At 39.8% G+C, this 26,941-nt stretch overlaps 1 long non-coding RNA gene across 1 annotated transcript; it reads left to right on the top strand.

Annotated features, from left to right (window-relative positions):
- Positions 1-1,664: 1,664 nt before the first annotated feature.
- On the top strand, positions 1,665-26,057 carry LOC119257776 (uncharacterized). The gene is made up of 5 exons (XR_005128119.2): positions 1,665-1,925; positions 9,104-9,281; positions 13,385-13,552; positions 16,838-16,930; positions 25,847-26,057. It is a non-coding gene; the product is annotated as an uncharacterized LOC119257776 (long non-coding RNA).
- Positions 26,058-26,941: the final 884 nt, after the last annotated feature.

Genomic DNA, 26,941 nt, shown 5'->3' with positions numbered 1-26,941 from the left:
TCTTTATTTATTTCTATTTTTAAAGATTTATTTATTTATTATTTCTATATTGAAGAACTCATGTGTATGCCAGAGGTGTGGGGGGGCGGGGTGGAAAGAGGATTAACCAGAGGCAGAGGGGAACAGAACAGGCAGATCTACTGAAATACACAGCTGAGGAGAGTGGCAGGCAAGACAGGAGAAGTCTGTTGTGCCATATGTGGATTAGCTCCCTGACGTGGGATTGAACTCAGGCCGTAGGGGTGATAGCATGATAGAGCTGAGACTTTACCCCTATACCAACAGGGAGGCCCCCATAATTCAATAACAACTGCTTCTTGAAAAGCTCTTTGTTTGAAGTTGAGCAGGAACACAAACAAAATAGGAGACTGGGTTTCAGCTGTACAGTAGTTAACGAGAGAACGAGGGTGCAAAAATTCAATTCAGAGCAGATGGAGATGAGTGTGGGTGGTTCTTTCATGTAATTTCCATGGAGAAGACAGTCCTGAAGCAAGTGGGGGCTGGAATTGGTGTGGTGATGATGGTATTCCTGGTGTGGGAGTAGTATGAGCAAAAGCCTGGAGTTATGACCTAGCATGCCACATTCAGAGGAGAGGCCAACTGGTCTGAAGTGGATGCTTCTGAGTGTTAAGTTTGGGTATTGAATTGTGTAGAAGAGGTGGAGTCCGCTTTCCCAAGGACTTTTCCTGAGGACATTATCCCTTGGAAATTCTTGTCGCCCTTGAGCCCCCTTGCTGCAGAGCCCACTGCCTGCCTGGTGGTACTCTTCCACCTCTTCCCGCTCAACTGTGATTGTCCTCCCCTACCCCCTTCCACTGCTGAGTAGGGACAGTCACTTCCCTGTAACTCACTTAGCTAATGGCAGTGTGACTTCAACTTCTTCTGGAGTTGAAACTTTTAGACTGTAAAACTCTTTGAAGTGTCTCTTGGCCTTGCACCTATCACAGCTTTCTGCCGTCAGATACAGCCTTGGGTACTATTGCTAAATGTCTCCTTCCTTCTATGGGCATGTGCTCTGTGTACTTTTCACTGAGTTCACTGCTGACTACAAACATGTAAGCCTGCAAATTCCTGATGGTGGTCTCTCAGGGCACCTCTGCTATAATGGAGGGTATTGAAGGAATTACTTGACATACCAAATTTCCTAAAGTCCCTTATCTGTAAGTTTGTGGTATTTCCTTTTATTTTTCAAACATGAATTAGAGTATTTTTTTTACCACAGAGTTCATTATCATTGTAATGGTAGGTCTTTTCACTGACCTCCCTTCCACCCTTCCCATCCCCCAGTGGTTTCAAATCTCTCTAAGTGGTTTTTTGGAGAAAGTAGAGGAACAGGAGGCAGTCTTAGTCGTTGTTGTGGGAAGTGGCTTTATTTTCCTGCTTGTCTAATCTTTCACTTTCAGATCAGTTATGAAAAACAAGTTCAGTGCCCAGTGTGGGCAACATCTGATCTGGGCACTATGGACAATGCCAATGTATACCAGCCAAGTCTCTGCTTCAGCCTATTGTAAGATGAAAGCAAATCACATTACCAAGGCAGTGTAGTGGGTTGAATGATGGCCCCCTCCATGTCATAATCCCTGGAACCCGTGAAAGTTACCTTATTTGGAAAAAAGGAATTTACACATATAATTATGGATCTTGAGATAAGGAGAAAGAACACCCTGTCTTATGTAGATGGGTTCAAAATCCAAAGACAATTAGCTTTATAAGAGAAAGGCAGAGATTTGAGATGGACATAGAAAAGAGATGCTCTGAAGACAGAGGCAGAGATAAGCATGGAGGGATGCAGCTATAAGCCAGGCAGTGCCAACAGCCACCAGAGACTCAAAATGGCAAGCAGTGGAATTGCTCCTTAAAACTTCGCATGAAGCATGGCCCTGAGGATATTTGGGAGTGTTCAGGGATCATCTCAGGAGTATCGGGTACATGAGCATAAACACTTACTAGTCCTTCCAAAATGAGTCATGAAATCAATCAGGTTCTTGTAGTTCAAGCGTAGCACATATACTTAAATTGCAGAGGTCACTGTTTCTTTGTTTTTAACTCATGTCATGATGATGTTTATTTCTTAGTGCCTCTGAGATTTAGCTAGTTTAGGCTGGTGGCCAAAGGGAGAAACCTCATTACATGGTAGCTATGACTTGGAGGGCCTGAACTCCCAAGAGGGCTTCGGGGAGATGGTTGCCAATATTTATAGGTAAACTCATCTAAGAAAGGAAAACAGATGCCCTGCCAAATTTGAGACACATGAATCAGGAGAGGATGGGGTGCTGATGTTATTCTATGCGTCTTGAATTTGTGGCCTGAGCTGTCTCAGTAGGCCATTTTATAGTCTCTGGATTATAAAAAGCCAACATTTACAGTGTTTCTGGCATTATACAAGTGTTTTACATGTGTTATCTCATTTAATCTGTATGTGAAACCCTATCAGACAGTATTGTATTCACTTTACAGATTAAAAAAAAAAAAAGAAACGAGACATTATCTTGTCCTTATTCTTCAAACATCATTGCATTTGATGAAGTCCTCAGACATTAATTTCATGGGAGCATTTCACTTGTTGAACACCAGCTGATCTGGCTACTGTTCCTCTCCAGGCTGTGTTGGTGAACTGACCAAAAGAGATCAGAGCAAACTGGGGGGCAGCGGCCTCTGGCCATGGGACGTTAGGGCTGTGTATTCTCCCTTTCCCCATGGGGAGGTCAGTGAGCAAGCTAACAAGGTCAGTGGAGCTCAGAAATAAAATTATCTTCCCAACAGTTTGCTGGCAAAAGAAACAGTTTCTACCCAGATCCGTCCTCCTTTCACTCCACAAGTCCAACAATTCCTAATCCCCCTGGCTCAGACCACTTTGTGATGATTTGTGGTATTGTCGCAACAAGATGCCATGCATGTGCTCTGGGGAGTAGTAGGACAGGGTGCAGGACCTCAGGTGGAGTACAGGGGAGCCCTTGAGAACTGGCAGCTGTCTTCAGCAAGAAAGATGGCAGCAGAATAAGCAGAGGTTCATTTATTAGGTGAGAAAGCAGATCAGCATCAGCATAGGCTGTGCTAGTGATGCTTTATCTATGCTAACACGCGGCTACTACCACAGAGTTAGGACCAGGAATACAGAGTGGATGGAAGTTTGAGTACTTCTGAGAAAGGAGCCAAGGAGCTGGCAAGGGCAAGCCAAGGTTCTGAGCCCATGTAGTCTAGAAACCAGGCTCAACCCCACACACCCAGATGAGTGTCTGGCAAGCCTGCAAAGTGGGCCCCCCAGCCTCCATCTTGCTCTGTGCCTTAACTTTCTCACCTCTCCAAGGTGACAAGGTACCTTAGGTTTCTTATTCGTCTAAGCTGACAAGAAGTGCAACCAGGTTTAGATTTCATTATGTTTGACTTAAGTGCTGGAGAACTCTTAAATTTGCCTGTTAAATTAATTCTTTGCCTGATGACAGCATGTACTTTAAGTTCAGTAAATCCTTCTCTCTTTTCCTTCTTTTCCTCTCTGTTGTAGTGTATATAAATAAATATATATATATATGTGTGTGTGTGTGTGTGTGTGTGTGTGTGTCTGTGTATGTTTGTGTATATATATTTAAAGGTATTAAGTTGTTTAACAAACTTTGCATAAGGGAAGCAGTGTCAAGGATAACTGGATTAAATTATTTCCAAACCTAATGTGCATGAGCTTCTGAGATCTACCTAGAATGCAGCTCTTCAATTCACCATGTGCAGTGCAAAAATCACAATAACACTTTCACATTGCTCCCCTTCCCATTAATGGTAATATTAAGAAATCCCTAAACTTCATTCACTGAAATTCATGAGCAAGTACACGTTGTGTCAATGTTTGAGATGTCATACATATAGTTAATTCGTTTCAGCCACAAAAACATATTATAACACCAAATTAATCTTTTAATGAACATATCATAGTGTCCAGTCAATGGTCATCTCTGGAGATCCATGGAGATCTAGATCTTCTTTGAAGTCTGGATTGCTGTCTCACATGTTACACAAATATCTTCTCAAAATGAATTAAAGACTTGAATGTCAGATCAGAAACCGTAGAACTCCCAGAAGAAAACACAAGGGCTAAGTTCCTTGACACTGGTCTTGGCAATAATTTTTTGGATTTTACACCAAAAGCACAAGCAACAAAAGTGAAAATAGAGAAGTGGAATTATAGTAAATTAAAGACAGTTCTGTATAGCAAAAGAAATCATGAATGAAAGGAAAAGGCAACCTATGGAATGGGAGAAAATATTTGCAAACAACGTGTCCAATATAGTTAATGTCCAAAGCATACAAAGAAATCATATGACTCAATAGCAACAAAACCCTGAATAATCTGATTAGCAAATGGGTAGAAGATCTGAACAGACATTTCTCAAAGAAGTGCAGGTGACCAGTAAGTACATGAAAAGGTGCTCAACATCACTAATCACCAGGGAAGTGCAAATAAAAACCACAAGGGGCCATTACCTCACACCTATTAGAATGACTCTTATCAAAGTGTTTGCAAAGATATGGAGAAAGGACAACCTGTGTGCTCTGTTGGTAACAATGTAAACTGGTCCAGTCACTATGGAAAACAGTATGGAGTTTACTCAAGAAATAAAACAGGGAACTACCATCTGATCCACCCACCCCTTTTCTGTGATTATATTCAAGGAAAAAATCATAATTTAAAAAAAAAAATCATATGCTATCCATGATAGCTGAGATATGGAAACAGCCCAAAGACTGTGAGCAAATGGATGGATAGAGAAAATATGGTATATGTATATTATGGAATATAATCTAGCCCTCTAAAAGGGAAATTCTGCCATTTCCAACAACATGAATAAAACTTGAGGGCATTATGCTAAGTGACATAAGCCAGACAGAGAAAGCAAATACTGCATGGTATCATTTGTATGTGGAATCTTAAAAAAAAAAAGTAGGACTTGTTGAAACAGTAAAATGTGCTGCCAGAAGCTGTAGGTGGGTGAAATAGGGGGAGCTGTAAAAGGGTACAAACTTTCAGTTATAGGATGAGTAAGGTCTGAGGATCTACTGTATAACATGATGACTATTACTGATAATAATACACTGTATAATTAAAATTACAGAGTGAGTAGTACTTAAATGTTCTCTCAAAAAAGGTCAGTATGTGAGTTGATGGATATGTTAATGTGATGGTAAGGATCCTTTCACAATACATATCAAATGGGCACCTGAAACACTTTAAATAGTTTTAAAATTATTGATTAATTATACCTTGGTTAAACTTAAAAAATAAAGCAGCCATGGATGAGTTGGAACTTACTATGTTGGAGACCAAGTAGGAAAATACTTAAAAACAGTGAATTGTCTGAAAGTTAAGGGAGATGTTAAGGAACTGACAGGATCCTTTCCTGTAACATTGGAGCAGGTCTTATCTACAGACTTGTTATATTAACTAAGAGACTCGAATTGCTATGATGAGCTCCAAAATGTGTATTGGTTGTGACACAGGAGAAGTTGATTTCTCCCTGGTCAACTGCAGTGGCTGTGGGACACAGGCTTCTCTCTCTCAAGGCTCCCAAAGTCCCTGTACTGGGCTGCCTGCAGCCAGGGGAAGGGAAGGAGAGGGTGGAGAAGGCACACTAGCTTTCTAGTCCTCCGTCCAAAGTGGCACACACCAGTTGTGCTCAGGCTCCACATTTCTGGAGACTGGACACTCACTCCACATGAGAGAACCGGAAGCATAGATTTCTAGCCATGACTCCATACCTTTGAAGGGAAGCATGTGTTGGGCCGATGTTTAACCTCCCTGTAAGAGGCTTGTGGTGAGATTTTCCTCAGGGTTTCTTTTTTTAAAGATTTATTTATTTATACAGGAACCAGGGCACAGGCCAAATGTGCGGGAGGGTGAGAGGATTTACCAGAGACAGAGTGGGGAACAGAACAGGTAGACTGATGAAATACACTGCTGAGGGGAGCAGCGGGTGAGACAGGAGAGGTCTGCTTCACCATGTGGGATTCTCGCCGGCCGGCCGGGATTGAACCTGTGCTGCAGAGGCTGCGGACAGCTTCAGAGTGCGCCGGTCAACTGCCTGAGCCACCAGGGAGGCCCCCTCCTCAGGGTTTCTTAAAGAGACCCACTGCCAGCTGTCCATTTTCATTTATATAGCATTAAACTGGCCATTCTATAGAGCAGGGGTCATGAGATTGTACTTCTGAGTATCCTGCCAACTCACTGGGTTTGTGGAGACCGGAGTGTGTGGAAACAACAAGTAAGGAAATTTCACTCTGAGGCCTTCCCTGAGCCACCTGTTTTCATTTCTTGATTTAGCAGGACAAGCTGGCCTTGTTCTGGACTCAGCATTCTCAGGTACCTGGCACCATTTCTGTAGTGTCTTGGATAATTGTAATCCCTGGATGTGTAGGCTTATGGGAGTCATTTTTCTATCTCTTCCCTCTGCCCTTCAACGTAACCCCTTACTTCAGTGTCCTTGGGAAGATGTAGATAAGAGAAGACCTGCCATGTTAGGTCTGTGATGTGACTTTTCCCCACTCTAGGGCATCAACTTATTATAGGGGAACAAAGAATGAACACTAAGATGGCAACCAACTATGAACAGGAGTTGAAGAGATGCTAACCATGAATTTTATGGAGTACATTCCCAATGACTCTATGATGATGTTAAAAATGTGTTAGGTTTTAAAAAGAACTTACTTACTTTTGCATTTACTGAGTACTCTTTTTTTATTAGAAGTGTAATGCATGGATAACAGTTTAATGCTGCTCCCTGCAGTGCTAATTTGTTATAGCACTGTTTGCCTCTGGGAGATTTTTCTAAAATAGATGTGTGTGTATGTAAAATAACTATGAAAACAGTATCTAATATAATACATATTTGTAAAAACTTCCATTCTCTGAGTCTTATTGAACCATAGAAGCAACATTATAGAATTCTATAGACCAGAAAAACTATCGGTTGGAATCAGCCTTACCTAATGTTAGAAGAAATTATGGTTACTAATTCTAACTTTGGGGAAACTTTGATAGGATGTCTTGTTGATAGGACTTTGATAGGACTTCTTGTTGAAGGAAGTCTCTTGAAAATCTCAGTGCAGGTTGCTCTACTATATGTCTTAATGAAGTATCTGAGAAGATATGTGACATTTTGTTGCTGTGAGTAGAGTGAACAAAATTCTCTGGTAGATGCTAGCCTGGTGGGGCAAAGGTCCTGCTTAAATTTAAAACTATTTATGTTTTACTTCTTGTCATCAAAACTGCAATCCTTTTCTTTATGCTTGCTCACATGAGTAGTAAAAGAAATAGACTTTCTAAGTCATTCTATATTTGAATTCCGTAATTTATTTTCTCATTCCATACTCGAAACATTAAAAAGTATAGTGTTAACTGGAAAGCTGATGATAACCAAAAATGTTAAAAAATGTGTTGCTGTACAAAATTGTAGTTGTTTACTTAAACTATAAATTGTACAGAAAATTGAATTTGTTTACTTAAGCTGTATATGAACTCCCTAGTCCTATGTTAATTAACTTACCACTCTCATAAATGAATTCACCAGCTTTATGTTAATTGACTTTCTACTAGATAGACTGTGTGTATTCTCTTGTTAGTCAGAAAACAACCATTTCTAATCTAGTTTTCTCCCTGCAGGACTGTTGAAAACAATGGGTGCCCCATGTGGATTTTGACCAAACATAGTATAGCGTTTCATTCCTCTGTAGGTTCTCAGTCAATGAAAGCCAGCTTTTTAGACTCTCCTTTCTTCTCAAATACATTAGTTTTTGTATTTTAGGTCAAGGGTCATTAATATACCACTGTGCAACTAGTTTTAGCCAATGACAGCTCTATCACTTGATCCTGAATTGAATGCATTTTGCAGTGCATATTGTTTACCTTGTCTCTTTATACCAATTACTTGTATTCTGGTGAGTTGTCTTGAGCCATAATAGTTGTCAAAAGTGTGTGAGGGAGCAATGGTGATGGTGCACCATGACCCAAATGAGAGCATCATGGTGTGCTTCTTTAAATTGAGTTCCATAGTCTATGGAGTTTAATCAAACACATTATTGAAGAAGCTGGGGGTAAAGCTTAGCAAGCTATTAGGGATTGGTGGACAAATTTGACATTTTGAATGACATCAAAGAGATGATTACAATCTGGGGATGATAGGTTGATGGATGGAGGTCAAGAGACACTGGTGAGTGTGGGGGATTTTTTTTTTTTAAAGATTTATTTTTTATTTATTTATACAAGCACTGGGCACAGTCAGAAGCACAGGAGGGTGAGAGAATTCACCAGAGCCAGAGCAGGGAGCAGAGCAGGCAGAAGGACCGAAGTACACCGCTGAGGGGAGCAGCGGGCTGCAGGAGAGGTCTGCGCGCCATGTGGGACCCTCCTCTGGTGGCTGGGGAGCAGCCGGGGATCGAACCGGCAGTGCAGAGGCTGCGAGCAGCTTCGCAACCCAGCGCTCAACCGCTGTGCCACCGGGGAGGCCCAGTGTGGGGGATTTTAAGGAAACAATCTGTAGTGGACAATTCTGGAGACAAATCCTTACCTGGGTGATGCCACAATAACCTTGTGAGCTCTGAAGGAGGCAAGGTTCCAAATTCAAGAAAGCAATCCCCCTTCCCCACTACCTCCACCAAATAAGTGTATTTATGTTACTGTACATGGTGAAAAAATAGCCATATGAAAGGAAGAAAGTGAAAAATACTTCTTTTTTCCAGTTCAATTCTGTAGGGGTAACCTCTGTTAGTCATTTCAGAACACTTTCATACATATATGTGCTTGCAGATGAGTATAAGCAATGGCAAACTTTAGGCCATATGAGGTGGCAGGAATATAATTAGTATTTTTCTTTAGGTCAGGAGAGGACAAAGCACCCAGTATGTTTCCAGTCTACACTTCACACCTATCTCTTGCTCACATCTGAGAATCGCCTACCTAGAAATGGAGGTGACACTTTCTATCAGCAAAGACAGGAAGGGAGATGTTGATACCAAGAAGGGTAGAACTTTATGAAGACAGTAGCGACTGATGTGTGCAAAACCCTTAGCACAATGCCTGACCCATGTTAGACACTCAACAAATGATGCTCTTTGATTACAGGTTTGGTCTCTAGGTTGATGTAAATCTGACCAGTGGGGAAAACTCATTTCCTCCATCCTGCTGGCTACTCTTAATCAGAGAAAACTCCCAGAGGATCGTTTTTTCAGAAGAGAAACCATAGTAGAGCAGCTCAAGATTAAATTTAATGTAACTGTTTATCAAGCAACTGTGCTCACAGGTAAGAAGGATAGCTTATTTAAAGGAGATGAGATCAGGGACATGGTATATCTCCTCTCCCTCTCCCTGTCCTTTCTGACTGAAAGAAAAAACATTACTATAATACCTAAAGTAGCTGAACTCAGGGACCCCAAGGTGTAAGGGACTAAAAGAAATGCAGATAAATAGTTCAACTTCAAATTCGGATTCCCATCTAAACTTGCTGACAAAGAGATTCTGTTTCAGATTTATACACAGAAAACCTATTCTACTCCTGGGATGGTCAATAAATTAACTTTTTCTTTTCTACCAATTGCTGGTGAAAGACATTTTTACCTGAATTTATTTGTCAGTTCTTTCAATTTTCATTCAGAGTCTTCCAACCTGACCTGACTTGGTCCCTGTTCCTAACACATTAGAATTGTAGCAGAATTGAAAGTAGTCAGGAACAAAATGCCAACCTACTTCTCTTAGATGTAGGAATCAGATAGCAATTGACAGGATTGTTGTTTTCAACCTTCTGCTTTAGTCTTTTCTGGATTTTATAATAACACATCACAGACTGTGTGCCTTTAACAATAAAAATTTATTTTCTCAAAGTTCTGGGGCTTGGGTCTAGATTAAGGTGCTGGCAGCCTTGATTTCTGGTTAAGGCTCTCCTCGTGGCTGACAGTCATATGACTTCTTGCTCTGTCCTTACACGCCTTTCCCCCGTGTGCTTATAGGAAGGCGAACAATAGCTGATGTTTCTTCTTCTAAGGACTCTAGTCCTGTAAGATTAGGGCCTCATTTAAGATTAATTATTCCCCCCACTCCAAAGATTAATTACCTCCTTAAAAGTCCTGTCTTCAAATATAGTCACATTGGAGATTAGGGCTTCAACATAGGAATTTTGGGGGTTATAATTTAGTTTATAACACCACCGGAACCTCCCAAATCTAGACTGGCATATGTGGCAAAGATTTCTTTCACCAGATGCACTAGCTTGTCATTGCTGCATAATAACCACTCCCAAACTCAGTGGCTCACAACAATTATTTATTAGCCCCAGGGTGCCCCAGGGTCAGTTGGAGTTCAGTTGAGATAGCTGGTCTGCTAGGATTAGGCAGCTGGGGCAGCCATTGTGGCATGAGACATTGGGATTCTTGGTATAGGAAAAAGAAGTTTGGGTAAAAAGTACTATTTAATACTGCAGGAAACTTCATTTATCTTGGGTGCATTTTTCTTATTATGTGAACATACAAGAGATTGAGTCCCTAGGGTCCCATCCTCCCAAGAGCTGAGCTGGGGAAGAGTTCTGAGCAGTTGTAATACTGTCCCTAGTCAATAGTGGTATGATATCCAAATAAGTAACTTGTTGATTTAAAAAAATTATTAAATTTTATTTTTTAAAACCTCAATCTTTATCAAGGAGAAACACAATTTTAGCTTTCAGCAGGTAATGGGATAGGGTCTCGCATGAGTCTGTAACTTAGCAAAGGGTAAACTCTATCTTGATTTTCCTAGTGTAGTAAGACTGTAAGAAGATGAGCAGATGGAGACAAATCTGGAGTGGTATGATAACATTCTGCTGCACAAATTAAGTTGGTCATTGTTCTGAGAATAATAGCTGATATTTTGAGCACATACCATGTGTTGAGGTTGCTCTAAGCAGGTACTGCTCTTGCCCAGTTTTTCAGGTAGGGAAAACAAAGCACAGCAACTTTAAGAAACTACCCAAGGTCACAGAGCTAATGCGTGACAGGGTTGGGATTTGAACCTGGACAGAATGATTCCAGATCCACCCTCTTAACCACTATGCTATTCTGACCTGATGATTCAGGAAATTGCCTGCTTCTGAAATAGATTTATTGTAAGAAAAGGGACAATTTTAGAAAATATCTGGTCCATTTGTTCAAAAATATGTAAGAGGACATCATTTCCTCTGAGAATCAAGAGTAGGTTACTATGGAAAAGCATGTGAAAAATTCAAGACAAGAAAAGGCTGCGGTAAAATTAAACACAACAACTAAATGATACCAGCCTGAAGGGAGCAAATAGAATACTTGAAATCATGGAAAATGGGATAAAGGACAAATTTGAAAAATGGTTCTGAAGTATAACTTCAAAGAATAAAGTATTAAGAATTATAAGCTAAAAGTTGGTTGGCATGTCTCTCTGAGCACTCAGCTAATATAACAACTCTGTGAGGTAGGTATGCTAATTTTTCTCAGTTTATGGAGGAGGGAATTAAAGCACAGAGTGGTTAAGAAACTTTCCCACAGTCACACAGTTAATATAATGTTTGTGGTAAAACTAGAAAGAAGTTGGCAAATGCAAAGACTGACAGGTGAAAGTGAGTTCAACTCAGCAAAAGAAAGTTTATTAGAAAGAGAGAAGCTTAAAAGATAGAGAGAGAGAGAGAGAGAAAAAAAAAGCTGTAACAAAACAAAGGAAATTCTTTGAATTTACAGAAATATTACTATATATAGTAAGATAGAGTCCTATTTGGACTGGCCATTCTAACCTGGTATCAAAGGTTAACAATTATAGAAGGGCCAGCAATAAAACCCTATGATTAAATGAGAGAGAAAGGGGAAGGATGAACTGGAAAAGTGCCTCATAATGTTTGTTCATACTTAAATGTTAGGGCTGTGATTTCCCCCTGCTTTTTAAGATCAGAGACAGGATTCAGAATGAGACAGACATACGCTTGAGTCGAGCATCTGTAATTCACTGTCTGTGAGATCTTAGAAGATTTATTTAATCTCCTGAGCCTTAATTTCCTCCCAGGTAAAATGAGAATATTAATACTCAGTGGTGGTGTAGCATGAGGTTTTAGTGAAATAATTCATGTGAATTGCAGAGCCCCTAGCTAGTAATGAATCAGGAAAAATGAGTATTTTTATTTGTAGGAAACACTGTGCCCCTTTGTTTTCCTTTATAACCCAATTTCTTTATAACCCAAGTCAGATAGTCAGAATCATCCCCAGGCTTTTGGATGGAGTTACAGGGAAAGAAGCGCCACCTTCCTCTGACAGCTCTGCCTCTAAAGATGCACAGGGCTGGCTTAGAGCCCAGGCAGTGGCCTTTGGAACCACAAAGGTACAAGCTACCTGGGATAAAGTTAACTCAAAGGAAAATGAATGAGAAAAAAGGAACACTCATCTACTGTTGGTGTGAATATAATCTGGTACAGACTCTATGAAAAACAGTGTGGAGATTCCTTTTAAAAAATAAGTGTAGATTTTGGCTAGGAATTTTTAGGGGAAAATTCTTCCTTCCTCTCTTTTTCCCCCTCCTTCCTTCTTTCCCTTTTTTATTTCTCTCTCTCTCTCTCTGAATAATCGTATTTTGTAGTATATATTTGACAGCTCCACTATCAAATCCTTCATCAACTAATGATTGATCTCAGCCCCATGCCAGGTAGTCTCTCAGGGCTTCGGTGTGAACGGATAAGATAAGGTGACAACCTTTGTGGTACTTACACCCTAGAAGAGAGTGTAAGCTCAGGACCCTGCTCTTACTATCCCACTGTTCTAACAGATACCTTGCAATGTACAGTATAAACAGCTTTGTAAGGCAGAGAAGCATACTAGGCAATATTTTATGTTTGGTTGCTATTATTTACAATTCAAAATAGGGAGAAACTGTGGCATATTAAATTTTCTACTTGGAAAGGTTAATGATTGTATCTGGGTCTGAATATGTCAGCTAGTTCATTTTTGTGCACATAGAAGAGGAGGATTTCATGAAGCTTTGTTAAGGTGATTTGTATATATGTTCTCGTTTAATTCTGCTCACTCTCCAGAATAAATTCCATGCAGCTGATATTATTTCTATTTTCAGGTAAATTGGTTAAAACAGCCATTGTTTCCTGATTTTTTCACCCAATAGCAATAATTGTTTTCACCCAATAGCAATAATTTTTTTCACCCAATAGCAATAAATGTATTTTTGCTGGGTATATAATCCTAAAGACTGCATTTTCACCCTCCGATGCCATGAAGTCTTGTCATATCACTATATTCTGGTCAATGAGATTTAGAGTGGAATTGTCAGGAGCGACTGATGGCAAACTTTTAAGAGAGAGCTGGTGTATGCCTTTCTTCCTTCTATTGTTCTCTTCTTTCCCTTGCTGCCTAGAATATGGATACCGCGTAGGACCATGGTGATGAGAACACATTCCAGGATAACAAAATTAAGAAACAAGGAATTCTGTCCCTGAAGACATCATCCTGACCTTCATATCAGCCTTGGGCTGCATATTTCTGAATTTCTATACTAGAGAGGAATGCTTCTGTCCTGTTTAAGGTACTGCTACTTATTTTTATTTCTTCCCTCCCTGAAGTCTGCCACCAAATCTCATCTACCTAATATATTGAGCCTCAGAAAGGTAATATGACTGATAAGAGGCATAATAAAGATTTGAATCTAGTGCTTTGCAGTTGATTAATAGTGACTGAATAAGGAATGGTATTTAGAATAAGGGGACTACAGTATTATATACAACAAATCAAATTACTTGGCTGATTTTTAGAGATCTTTTATTTTGCCCCTGCTCTACCCATCATATTTCCCCCATAATTCTGTAGCATACACTTCTTTGTTTAGACTGGCCTCCTTATGTCCCCTCATTTATCCTAGTCTAATTTATGCATCTAAGCTCACTGAAGCACTAGCAGTTTTTACATGAAGCAATCATTGAAAGACTGAGGAATATTTTAAGCAAGAGAGAGAACTAGGACTTGGGTTTAAAGATAAACAGGATTTGGATGGATGGAGGTAACAGGAGAAAGACTTGGAGATATTATCAATTTTCCATCCAAGGCAGGTCCCTGGGCAATCTATCATGACTCTCAGTAATTAAATTTTATGTGCTAGGGAGACCACATTAACATTATGAAAGAGACTGGTGAATGGGCTGCTCCTTTAATAGTAATGAAACCTCTCAAGACTTAACTTTGCCTTCATTAAGTCATTTTAAAGGTTATGAAGACAGTGTAGATTATTGCTATTGGATATCCTGGAGTTGCCCTGGCAATTAATTTCATGCTAAAATGGACAACAGAGCAGTGCGCATACGAATTGCTGATTTAAAAATAATTTTTTCATATGTACTTCAGTTGTATCTGTCATTCTTGTTTTTGGCTTTATGACACACATTCATAACTGAGACTTTTGGCTTATTTTTAAATGTAAGGAGAAAAGGCATTCAAAATTACTGGTGTCTTTGTGGTGGGCATGGTGTGATAACATAAATTTGTGGAAGTAAGAACCTATCCCCCTAAATCATACACAGTGTTGTATATTGACATTATCTCAATAAACGAAAACAAAACAAGTAAGCAAAATTTGCTATTTATTCTCTCTTGATACAGCTTTTGAATGACAATAACTGTGTATGTCAGAGAGTACTTAGTTCTGACCCCTGACTCTACTGTGTGCATGTAGTTGAAACTATAAGTATGTAGATGCTCTTATGTCTCCAGAATTGTGGTGGTGGGTGAGATGATTCAAAAGTCTTACATTATTTGCAAGCATATATCACCCAAGTATATTGCTGGTGATGCTTTGGGGTTTGTAAAAAGAAAGGAAGTCTCCATTGGGTATAAAATAACCGATTAACATTAATTCAAGTACTTGCTTGACAATGTGGGACTAGACAGATTTTTAGCACACACATTTATGGTGTTTAAAACTGTTAATCTCAATACAATTATACTGGTTTCTTGCTTATGAGACATGCAGAGTCCTTAATATGGTGGTATTGTGGATGCCAAAGAGGGGAGTGGAATAGACAGTATCCCAAAACTTTGATTCTGGGACCCATTATCAAGTAAACATATCACAAAAATAATGTTGCACAGAAAATCTTTGGGTAAGTCTGATCTAGGTGATACAGAAGTAGCAAGCATTGTTGCAATGAGGATTCTGGGGCTAATTGTGTGACTACACTATCAGTGTTCTGATCTGTGAGACTGAACCATTACTGAGCATAAAATCATTTCCGTTTTCAGCTCAAATAATATTCTGTAGAAATCTTAGTCCAACCTCCTCATTTTATAGGTCAGGGGATTCAGGCTGAGAGAGGATGAGGAGACTCTTCAAAGTTGAACAGCTTCTTCAAGGGGATACTAGCTCTCAGTCCTCTGAGGCACAGAGCCTACTCCACTGCCTCACTGGGTCTGATGGGCTTCAAGGAGCAGAGTCCAGCAGATGGTACAGTGACAATGCAGATGGGCTGGGTCAGGGGGTATCCTCATCCTTCGGTCATGCTGTGTGTGGCATAGTACAGATGCCTCACCATCCTGGTCATTCAGAACTAGATAAACTCTTGTTTTTAATTTCTTAAAACGTGGAGTCCAAGCCTAATTGTGATTCTGTGGTGGTGCTTTGAACAGTGCAGATGACAATGGGATACTTCTATTCATGGACCATTGGTAATACCTTATTCTTTAATCATTGAGTATGAAGAACAAGATAACTATTTTTCTAGGGTGCACACACACTTTTGGCTCATATTAAGTTTATGGTTAACCCTAGATCTGTTTTTTTTTTAATTCATTCATTTACTCATTCAAGCACTGGGCACAGTCAGAAGCGCGGGAGGGTGAGAGAATTCACCAGAGCCAGAGCAGGGAGCAGAGCAGGCAGAGGGACCGAAGTACACTGCTGAGGGGAGCAGCGGGCGGCAGGAGAGGTCTGTGCGCCATGTGGGACCCTCCTCCGGTGGCCGGGGAGCAGCCGGGGATTGAACCGGCACTGCAGAGGCCGCGGGCAGCCTCACAACCCAGCGCTCAACCGCTGCGCCACTGGGGAAGCCAACCCTAGATCTGTTTTATATGAGTTACTGTTTAGTCAAGTTTTTTCCTAAGCTTAAATTAATCAGATAAGATTAATTTTTTAGTCATAAATGTACATTAATTCTGTTTCATTTCATCTTAGTAGTTTTGGTTCTGAACTCTTGACTGTCAGGGTTAATTTTGAATCTTGATTCATTTATTCTTCCAGATCTTTCCTTATAGTATGCAATAATTACAGATGTACTATGCAAGCTTGTGATTTGTTTTTCAATCTCACTGTGTTTCTCTATAAGGGGAAGGAAGGGAAGCTAAAGAACATTTATTAATTACATATTTGCCATGTACTATGCCCAGTGGTTTTACGTATTTTATTATTTAAACTTTATAGTAAGGGTTTATGATCATAACTTCTGTAAAACAAGAATGAAAATTCTTATCTCAAAGAGTTTGGGAGAAGAATAAATGAGATAATTTAAGTTACACACTTATTACAGTGCCTGGCAGATACTAAGCACTAGATAAATAAATATTTATTGCCTTTGTCTCTTTCCTCTTCCTTCAGCTTTCTTTTGGATAGAGGCACAACAGGAAACTACAACATTGCATTAAAGAACCACTAGTCAGCTTCTACTAGTATTGCTAGCCAGTTTTCACATCAAGTGAATATTATTTGTTGTTGCATCACAGACTAGCTCCAAACTTGGCATTGTATAACAACACACATCTATTTTTTTTCTTCACGTTTCTATAAGTCAAGAATCCAAGCATTACTTACCTCACTCCTCTACTTTAGAATCTTTCCCAAAGCTGCAATCAGGGTGCTGAGCAGAGCTGCATTTTAATCTGAAGACTTGCCTGGGAAGGATCTCTTTCAAGCACTTATGTGGTAAGTGACATGAATCAGTTCTCGGAGGGCTGTTAGATTGCAGACATCAGTTCCTTGTGGGGAATCAGCTGGAGGTCACCTTCGGTTCCTGACCACTTGTGTTTATTGAGGTTGCCTCCTTCGGGCAAAAATGTGAGAAGAACTTGAGTACAAGCAAGGCATAATCTAATCTCAGAAGTGACATCCATTACATTCGCTGTGTTCTGCTGATTAAAAGTGAGTCATTAAGTCCAACACACAAAAGGAGGGAATTACACAATGGCATGAATACCAGAAGGTAGGGATCATTGAGGGCCATGTCAATAGCTGCCTACTACCTGCCATCATCTTCTTTATCAGCTTGAACAGTGTCTTAGTTACCAGCAAACTTGAACTATAAATCCAGGTTTCCCGGATTTTGCTTTTCCTTCAAAGTCAACCCTGAGAGGAATCTTGAGTATTAGATGTAGTCACAATTGTGAGATTGTGAGCTTATTATGTAGCCCTTTCCTCTCTTTAGTTTGTTTTGGAATGAGCCCAATTTAATTGTTACCATATTCGAATAATGAACTGTGGGGTCCTCTTCACATTTACTTGTCCTCAATCTCCTCCCTTTCATTCTTTTAAGTGCTGTTTCATCCTGCTTGGGGCCTTAAATCTTCAAATTGTTCATTCTCAGCAAATTGCTTTATTTCCAACTTCATAGGGAAAGTAAATAATATCAGGTATGAACTCTTTCACATCCTTCTCTCCTACTTGGGGGTTTTAGAGGATGGGAAACCATTTTTTTCTGTTTACTTCTTCTCTAGTGAAAGTCTCGCTTTCCGATTTTGTTTATCCAATTTCTCTAATGGTGGGGTCACTAAAGACACCCTGGTAAGTTGCTCCTTATTTTTTTCAACCTGGTGCTAGAAAATTTGAAAAGTAAATCAAGGAATGAAGATAGACGCCAAGACATTAATTGCTGATAGAGCTGACTGGGAGGATGCCCCTTGACATCTGAGTTGAATGGCCTGAAAGTCAGAATTGGGTGATCCTGGGTTGAGCTGGATGGAAAAGTGTCCTGGAAAAACTGATAGTATTGAAGTGCAGAGGGAAATTCATACTTTTGTGGAAAGGCTCATTCTCAAGAGGATGAAGAGCAAAGTTGAATCAAAATTGCCATTTTCTTCCCCAATTTTCCAGTCAAATACATCATTCCTCCTTTATAGAGGCAGAGGAAGGAGAGGGGTTGAAAGACACCGGAAGTTTATTTTTTTTAAAGATTTATTTATTTATGCATACAAGAACTGGGGTGCAGGCCAGAGGTGCAGGGGGTGAGAGGATTCACCAGAGACAGAGTGGGGAGCAGAATAAGCAGATGTGCTGAAATACACTGCTGAGGGGAGCAGCAGGCAAGACAGGAGAGGTCTGCTGCACCATGTGGGTGGCTCTCTGGTGGAGGATCAAACTCATGCTGCAGTAGCTGCAGATAGCTTCATAGTGCTGATGTTTAACATCTTGTGCCGTCAGGGAGGCCCAAGACCTGCAGTTCTTCTCACAAGAAGAACTGGGATGAAGTTCACCTGGGATGAAGAAACCCACTCCATGTACATCCACTCATGTGAACATTAAGCCTCTCCTTTTTAATTCACTCCTTTTTTTTTTTTAGCCAGTAAGCATACTTGAGCTTTTCCCATATTAATAAAAATGTTTCCCTAAATCATCCTGAAATTGTTGTCGTCAATTTCCTCTCTTTCACAGTCAAGATTTTTGAAAAACGAATCTGAATTTACAGAATCTCATCACTCATTTCTCAAGTCAATGAATAAATCATGAGTATGTAGAACTTGCTTTGGTGCCTTCCTACTTGCCCAAACCAGGAAACAACCTATGTTAGTTTTAATTTGACCTAACTTCTCATTAGCACTTGACACTCTTGGCTCGTACCTTCCTCTGGAAGGAATCATTTATTTTTAGGCCATCTTGCTGATTTCTTTTCCTATGTTTGATGCTTTCCAGGGTTCCTCTCAGTTTTGACTAGTCCCATTCTATTTACCCTCCTTGGGAGAATTTATTTTCCTTTCGCTTTAATTGTCATTATTATTATTTGCTCCTGAATATTCATCTTAAGTCCAGCCCTGTGTCCTGAATTCTAGATGCATGATGTACATTGCCTATGGGACATCTCACCTGAGATACCCATTTCCCTCATCACCTGTGGTTCAGACCCAACTTATTTTCTGGTTATAAGATCTGTTCATCTTCTTGATTTGCCTGTTTTGGTCAGTGGAACTTCACACACCCAGTGACTCAGAACACTGACAGAGTTATTCTATATTCCTTATTGATCTTAAGATCTTGTGGGTTAGGAATCTATGAGCCAAATAATAATCAAGTCTGTGTTTTCTTTCCTTTCCTTTCCTGTGTTTTCTTTCCTTTCCTTTCCTTTCCTTTCCTTTCCCTTTCCTTTCCTTTCCTTTTTCTTTCCTTTCCTTTCTTTCTTTCCTTTCCTTTTCCTTTCCCATTGCTAGCATTTTAGTTTAGGTTTCTACATTTCTTTAATGGACTGTTTCAAGTCTTTTTCCTGGCCACCTCAACCCCACTGCTGTTCAGGTAAAATTTCTGAAATAAAATTATCACTAAATTACTCCCCCATTTAAAATAGCCCAGAGCTCTCTATTCCTTACAAAATAAAGTCCAATCACTCTTGCATGGCTTTAAAAAAATCTGCTCCTTGATATGTCACAAGCCTTTTCTCTCTCATTTGTTCATCTTTTCTCCAAATATTTATTCATTGGAGGAACTAAGGGAAAACAATAGTGAATGAAACCAAGCATGAGCGCTCTTTGTGGAATTTATTACTTATTAGGGAAATGTCTTTCTAAAAACATCCACATATGAATATGTTATTATTCCAGCTTTTATGTTGGAAAGTTAGAGGATGTCACGACAGCTGTTAATGGGAGTCTCGTTTAGTCTGGGAAGGGATGGATTTTTCCCAAGGAAGAAAATTTTGAGATATGATCTATAGGCTAAGTAGACATTAATGAAGTAAAAGGAGTGAGAGTATGGCTCATGGAAGCCCTTCAATGAATGTGGCTGCCATGTTGGCAGATATAAAGTTGAAAAGGAAGACCGAGGTGACATCATGCAGAGCTTTTGAGGCTATCTTAGCATTTTGTATTATATATAGAGTATTATATTTATTATGTTATGTTATATTATATACAATGGTATGGTATTACACACTATACATATAATGTCTTGCAATCAATGTTATCCTTGATTCAGTGAAATAGGTTATATTTGGAAGTTAGAGCCAGCAGGGCTTGCTGATATGTGGTATCAAGTGTGACAGAAAAGGAGAAATTAAAGAGGAGTTTAGTCATTGGATACACTGGTAGCCAATGAAAGTACCTTTTGTTATTTCTATTGCTCACCTATAATATTCATTTTTGGGAGCTGGTAATAGATATTTCATTCATTGATATGACACATTTTTATTGAACTCCACAAAATATTAGGTAGAGAGATAAGAAGGTGACAAAGACTTAATTCAGCACTTATCAAATGTGAAAAGAGAGACCATCTAAACTAGTAATTGAACTTAGTGAAAGGTATGTGTGAAACTCCATGAAAATATAGAAGGTATAATTAACTCTGCTGCAGGGAGCACAGAAGAATTCATCAAGAGTGTTCTAGTTAATTTTTAGAGGATAAGAAAAAGGCTGAGGACCTCCCTGGTGGTGCAAGGGATTAAATCTCAGCACTATGAAGCTATCCGCAGCCACAGCAGCACAAATTCAATCCCTAGCCAGGGGAGCTACCCACATGGTGCAGCAGACCTCTCCTGACATGCCCGCCCACTGCTCCCCTCAGCAGTGTATTTCAATAGAGCCACCTGTTCTGCTCCCCACTCTGTCTCTGGTGAATCCTCTCACCCCATCCCCCACCTCTGGCCTGCATCCCAGCTCTTGTATGCATAAATAAATAATCTTTAAAAAATTAAAGAAAAAGGCTGATAGGGAAGGGAAGAACACTGTAGGCAGAGGGAGCCAACTGTGCAAGATGCAGATATGCGGAGCAGTAGGATATTTGCTTGTGATTTTCCTTGATGGCATCACATCATGTAGGCTTCCTTCACTCTTTTTCATTTTTTTTTTGTCTTCTTGTCCCTCTAACTGAATGTTTCAGATCATCTGTCTTTGAGTTCACCATTTCTCTTTCTCTCAGTTTAAGTCTGCTGTTGAGGCTTCTTATTAAATTCTCTAGTGATTGTATTCTTCAGCCTCAGGATTTATTTATTTATTTATTTATTTATTTGGCATGGCTTCCATTTATTTGTTGACCTTTTGCTTTTGCATTGTTTCCTTGATTTTATTTAGTTGTCTGTTTGTTCTTGTAGTTTGCCAGACTTCTTTAAGGGGATTATTTTGAATAATTTGTTAGACCATTTATTGGATCTCCATTTCTTTCAGGTCAGTTATTGGAACTTTATTAGTTACCTTTGGTGGTATCAATTTACCTGATCCTTCCTGATTCTTGTATCCTGTGTTGGTATGCAAACATTTGAGTTAGTGATCTCCTCTTTCAAACTTTATAGGTTTGCTTTGGCAGGGAAAGACCTTCCCAAGTGAGTTCAGCTTAGGGTACTAGTGGGTCAGTTAGTAGGATTGGCAGGTGGGGTTTGCAATCTGTATCTCTAGTTGGGTGAGGCCACTGTGCATGCTCTGAGATTAGGTGAGGCCACTGGCTAGTGTACACGGTTGGGTGGGCCAGCTGGCCAGGTTTCATGTGCAAAGGAGACCTTGAGTGATTCCCTGGAGTGGGGCTGTTGTCTGTGGTCAGTGGGGTCACTACCTGGGCTCTGCAATCAACTCTGGTCAAGTAGGGGTGCAGGCTGTGTTCACTGTCAGGCAAGTGGCACTGACTGAACTTTGTAATTGAACTAGAGCCCTACCTACAGGGTGGGTACAGGGTGGGCTGTAGGCTTTGCAACTACTCCTAGTCAGATAAGTCCTTAGGTAATATACCCCAACTGGATGGTACAACTCCTGGAATCTGCCATGAGTCTGTGGGCCACAGATTGAGCTTTTTGGTTGCAGAGGACCTCAGGCTGTTGTATGTGATCAAGTGCAATCACAGAATATGCCCTGAAGTTGGGCGGAGCTGCTGGCTGGGCTCTTTGGTCTGTCAGGGTCTCCAGCTCAATTGTGTAGTTGGGTGGGGTTGGAGACTGTGCTTCATGATTGACCATGATCATTGTCTGAGTTCCCTGATTGGGTGGGGTTTCAGGTTATGGTCCAGAGCCCCTGGAGTTCCCTGCATGGGCCAGGGCGCAGGTTGTGTTCAGCCATGAACAGGGCTGTAGACCGGCTTCCCTGCTAGGCAGGATACAAGGGCTTCCCTGCTAGGCAGGATGGTAGTGGTCTCAAAGACTATGCAGAACTACTGTTAGGCAGTGCCAGAGATGGGGTTGCTGACTTGGCTCTTTGCCTGGATGTGCTGTAAGATGTACTCTTTGGTTGCCCGGCGTCTGTGGCCATGCTTCTAGAGGAGTATGATGAGAAGCTATGCTCAGCTGTTGGGCAGGGCTGTGAATTTGCTCCCCTGCCCTGGCAGGACCACAGAATGAAATCCACACAGGTGTGACCAGTTGACTTAGAAGGTAAGTCAGGTAGAATGGACTGGGATAGTGGGGAAGTAGTTTCATTCTGCAGATGGGCAGAGCCATTGGCTGGATATCTCCCCAGGCGCTGCTGTAAGCAAGAACTCAGTCCACCGTGATCTGTACTCTGGTTGCTATGGGTCCCACTCCCCTGTTCATCACTATCTGAACACTGGTGGTTGACCTCCACAGATTCCCTCAGTGAGCCCCTTCATGTGTGACTGGTGTGGGCCTCCTGGGCAGTGCCCAGTGATGCTAGAGAGGCTACATGTCCACCTTGGACTCTCTTTTTCCCACTGGAGAAACCTTCTGGGTGTGGCCCTGTGCTGGCTGGGGGAGGGATTATGAGTTCACAGTGAAGTCACTCTTCTGACCTCCCCAATGTGCTCCTTTCTGGTACCTATGCTCCAGGAGGTGCTTCAGCCTCACCCCCAGTTCTGGAATTTTCACAAAGGTGTCTTGCCTATGAACAGATGCTAGCTGATCTTCTTGTGAGGAAGACTGAAGTTGGAAATGTCACCATCTTGATCCAGGATAAGAAATTTCTACAGAAAAGAGATTGATTTGCCTTGTTTAAACCAGTTTCTCAAGCACATCTTACCAGGAAACTCCCTTTTCATAGAGGCTCTTTTAATATCCTTGCAATCCACTTCGAGAAACATCATCTGAAATTGTTTCCTAATGTAAAACAGTTAGAACCCCATCAAGTCGATTCACTTCCATTTTCCCTATTAAATTTTAATGAGTAATTATGAATGAGTAATATACAATTTATATTGAAAGGAATATAACCTTTATAGAAATATTATGATATATTTCCTATAATATTAAAACTATGTTCACTACCCTAATTTTATGTTATATATTTTAATAATGTATTTAAAATTATATTTCACCCTAAGGAGAAATGTTTAACTGTCACTCACTTATTCAAGGTGTAAAAAGGCCTGAAGCCTTATTCACAGCTCCTGTTTCATTCTTGCAACTACCTTCTGTTGCTGGAGTTAAATATCTTTGCTGCAAATTCTAATGGCAATAGCAAAGGATTCTAATCTTATGCTCTGATAATCCTAGGTTGCCAAGATTTGTGAATATGCTCTGAATGTAGGAGAATTTTCCATTCGAACAGCTGCTGTCTGCTTCCTTCAACTTGGCATTCATTTGGAAAACAGTTATTGAATGCACGTGGCATTTAGATGGGCAACGGGGTGGCTCCCTTGTGATGGTCTTTTTCAGATAGAAGATTCTTAGTCACCTGATTCCTTATAACAGCAGTGGTGTTATTCATGAATTTCATTTCAGACTTATCTAGGAACTTGCCAGTACAATAGGATAGTTCTGTTTCAGCTTTTCTTTAGTGCTAATGTTAAATTTAGTGTTTACATTTTTTTATCCGACTGATACTTTAAGTACCAATTACTTTTCTTTTTTTCTTACTCAAGTTTTTAAAGTATTATAGACAAATCAGGGGAAAAATATAGTTATTTGTTTGTTTTGCTTTAAATCAGTTCCCAGGAATATAACACTATGGGCAGTAATCAATTCTGCAGGGGAACTGACCTCCTTCCTGTGGATGCGTCTGGCCTATTACTGCCCACATGATTTTCCCACTCCGGGAATGCTTTGCTGATGCTGCAGAGTTGGGTGTTGTGGAAATCCACTGGGTACCCATGTATGTGTATCCTGGAAATGTTGGAACATTAACACTGCAGGAATGAACTTGATCAATGGGCATTGAGAAGTGATAGATAAATATTTCTTCCCTCTACTGACAGTTCTAAAACATATTTCCTATGGCTTGTCGACAGTCTTTCAGAACCGAGAAGGCAATTGTCTTCTGTAAAGACTAATTTGATTATCTGTATTTGTAATGCCTCTTCCTCTTGGCCTGCTTTGCTACCACTTCACTCCTACCTTCTCCTTTGACTGGTGAAGTACTTACATGTGAATCTTAAGCTCTACTTCCAGGGGAACACATGTTAAGATAATGACTAAGCTAGCGTTATGTTTACTGTATTTCACAAAATATGAGAAAGCAGAATCATTTTGTGATACAGGGCTTATTTATGAGGTGAGTTTAGAGAGCTATAAACATTGAATCAAATTTGTGTGTACATACAACAATTCTCCTTTTAAAGAAGTCAACCTGTCTCAAAAGTACATGCATTAATACTTCTTCTCATCCTTGGTCTTTAAGACCACTCCGAGGAGCTGGAGGTGAAACTGATTCTGGGAGGTGAAGGACAGTCATTTGGTAAAACTCAAGAGATTCAATGAATGACCCCATCCTTGTACTGAACTCATGCCCTTAACTGAAGGGCACAATGGGATGGAGACTCTTCTTTTCTGGGGGAGTCTGTGTTCTGACACAGGAACATGGAAACATGTTTTACTCCTGCTTTGGTACTGATCTCTATTTTTATCAGGAGTGTCACAACCAATTCTCACAAAATCTGTGTGAAGGGGAGTGGTGTCAGCTCTGATTTATAGGTAAGTAGCTGACAGATACTCATATTGAAGAAGAGTTCTGCATGCAAATTCCCATTGGGGGAACTTTTTTTTTTAAAAGAGTTCTATCTATGGTTTTACACCTTTCAAAACTAAGTCAAATCTCAAATTTCCTGTAAAACTTTTCTAGACCATTTATGATTGAGTAAAAATTTTCTCCCTAAAGACTCTAATGGAGCAAATCTGTGTTTTAGAATGTGTTTAAGTTATTTGCCATTGTGAGATCCTTAAATTTAAAGGTAAGTCCTTTTTCATTTCTGAAAGTCTGTTGCTTTGCATGATATTTGAACATAGGCCTTATAGACTTGCCCCTGGTGATCAATTTAAATTTACTCTGAAACTTTCCTTTTCTTGTAGGGAATATTTATATATTATATATATTAATATATATGTGTATATATGTATGCGCATACATATGTATATGTATATATATGTATATGTATATGTATGTGTGTGTGTATATATATATATTCCAGAAAGGTCTATTGGAGATATGTATAAAATCCCATTATAGAGATCAGCAGTTATTTTTTGATAGACAATGAAAACCGGATTTGACCTTCTTTAGCATTTCAGAAAACCGGGAAATTTTACTGCTCATGTGAGAACCCTATAGTAATACTAATGAAATCACATGTTTGCGATCGGGAACATAGATAATTCCATATTGCTTTTCCCTCTTGATTGATACTTTAAAAACAGATTTTAATAAGATGCAACTATTGCATTTCTAAATAGCTGTTCCTTATTGTACTGGATCATTACCTATGTGTTGACAGCTGGAACTCTTGAAGAACTACCGTAACTGCAAAATAGTCCCTGTGTAGATACTAAATGGACTTTCCTACAAGCAGTATCCATTATCGGCTGGCCTATGCCTAACAGTAAAGATGACCTCTGTTGAAGCCATTTATCTCAAGTCTTCGATCTGGAGTAGCTGTGTCCATCTCCTCCCACCTCTATCAACTATGTAGAACTGGTAAAATTGGAATAAAATTAGTGGATCATATCACTATAAATTTCCTGCTTGTGCTGTTGTGCTATAGTTATATATAATGCACTCATTATTAGCAAACTGGTTGAAGGGGATATGGGATCTCTAGGTATCATTTTTCGATTTGCATCCGAATCTATAATGATCTTAAAATAAGAAGTTAAGAAAAATGTCTGGGCTGGGTGGCAAACTCCTCCACTGCAAATAAAATATAGATTTAGTGGAATCCCATTTTGGTTAGGCTTAATACCCAATAAGAAATTTTGTGGCAGAGTTACAGTTTTGAGAAGGTTAAGAAATTCAGTCTACTTAGGTAGAAATCTTCAGATTCTAAAGCTGCATTGTCCAGTAGATCTTTCTGGAATGTTCTGTGCTGTCTCATAACCATCATTCTCATGTGCCTAGTGAACATAGACATATGACTTATGTAACTGATGAACTGAATTTGAAATTTTATTTGATTTTCAGTAATTAAAATCTACATAGCACATGTGGCTAGAGCTACTGTCTTGGATAGTAGTTTTAGAGACCAATGGGTTCAGAAAGCAGGAGGAAACTTTTGGTGCCAGGCTGCTCAAGGGTGTTGACCCAAATCACGTTTATTTATCGACATGGCAAGCTTAGATAAGAAAAAAATTTTGGTTGGAATCTTGGAAGTCATTGAATCAGGTGGTTTAAAAAAAACTTACACCTGGAATGGATAGTTAGATACAAGAGATATTGTTTTTCCCATGACCTAGGGCAATTGTTTTGTGCCGGGGTTAGACATAATAGTGAACTATGGAGGAGAACTGGAAAAGGCCATATGAACATAAATTGTATGTAAACATTACCAGCCAAAATTGAATAGCACTTAATTTTGAATCCCCCAATTGGTATA

This window comes from Talpa occidentalis, unplaced genomic scaffold (genome assembly GCF_014898055.3).
Source record: "Talpa occidentalis isolate TD23 unplaced genomic scaffold, MPIMG_talOcc4v2.1 talOcc4.4, whole genome shotgun sequence".
NCBI classification, from domain to species: domain Eukaryota; kingdom Metazoa; phylum Chordata; class Mammalia; order Eulipotyphla; family Talpidae; genus Talpa; species Talpa occidentalis.
Note: the sequence above shows the minus strand (reverse complement) of the source record. Positions and strands in the feature narration are given on the sequence as shown.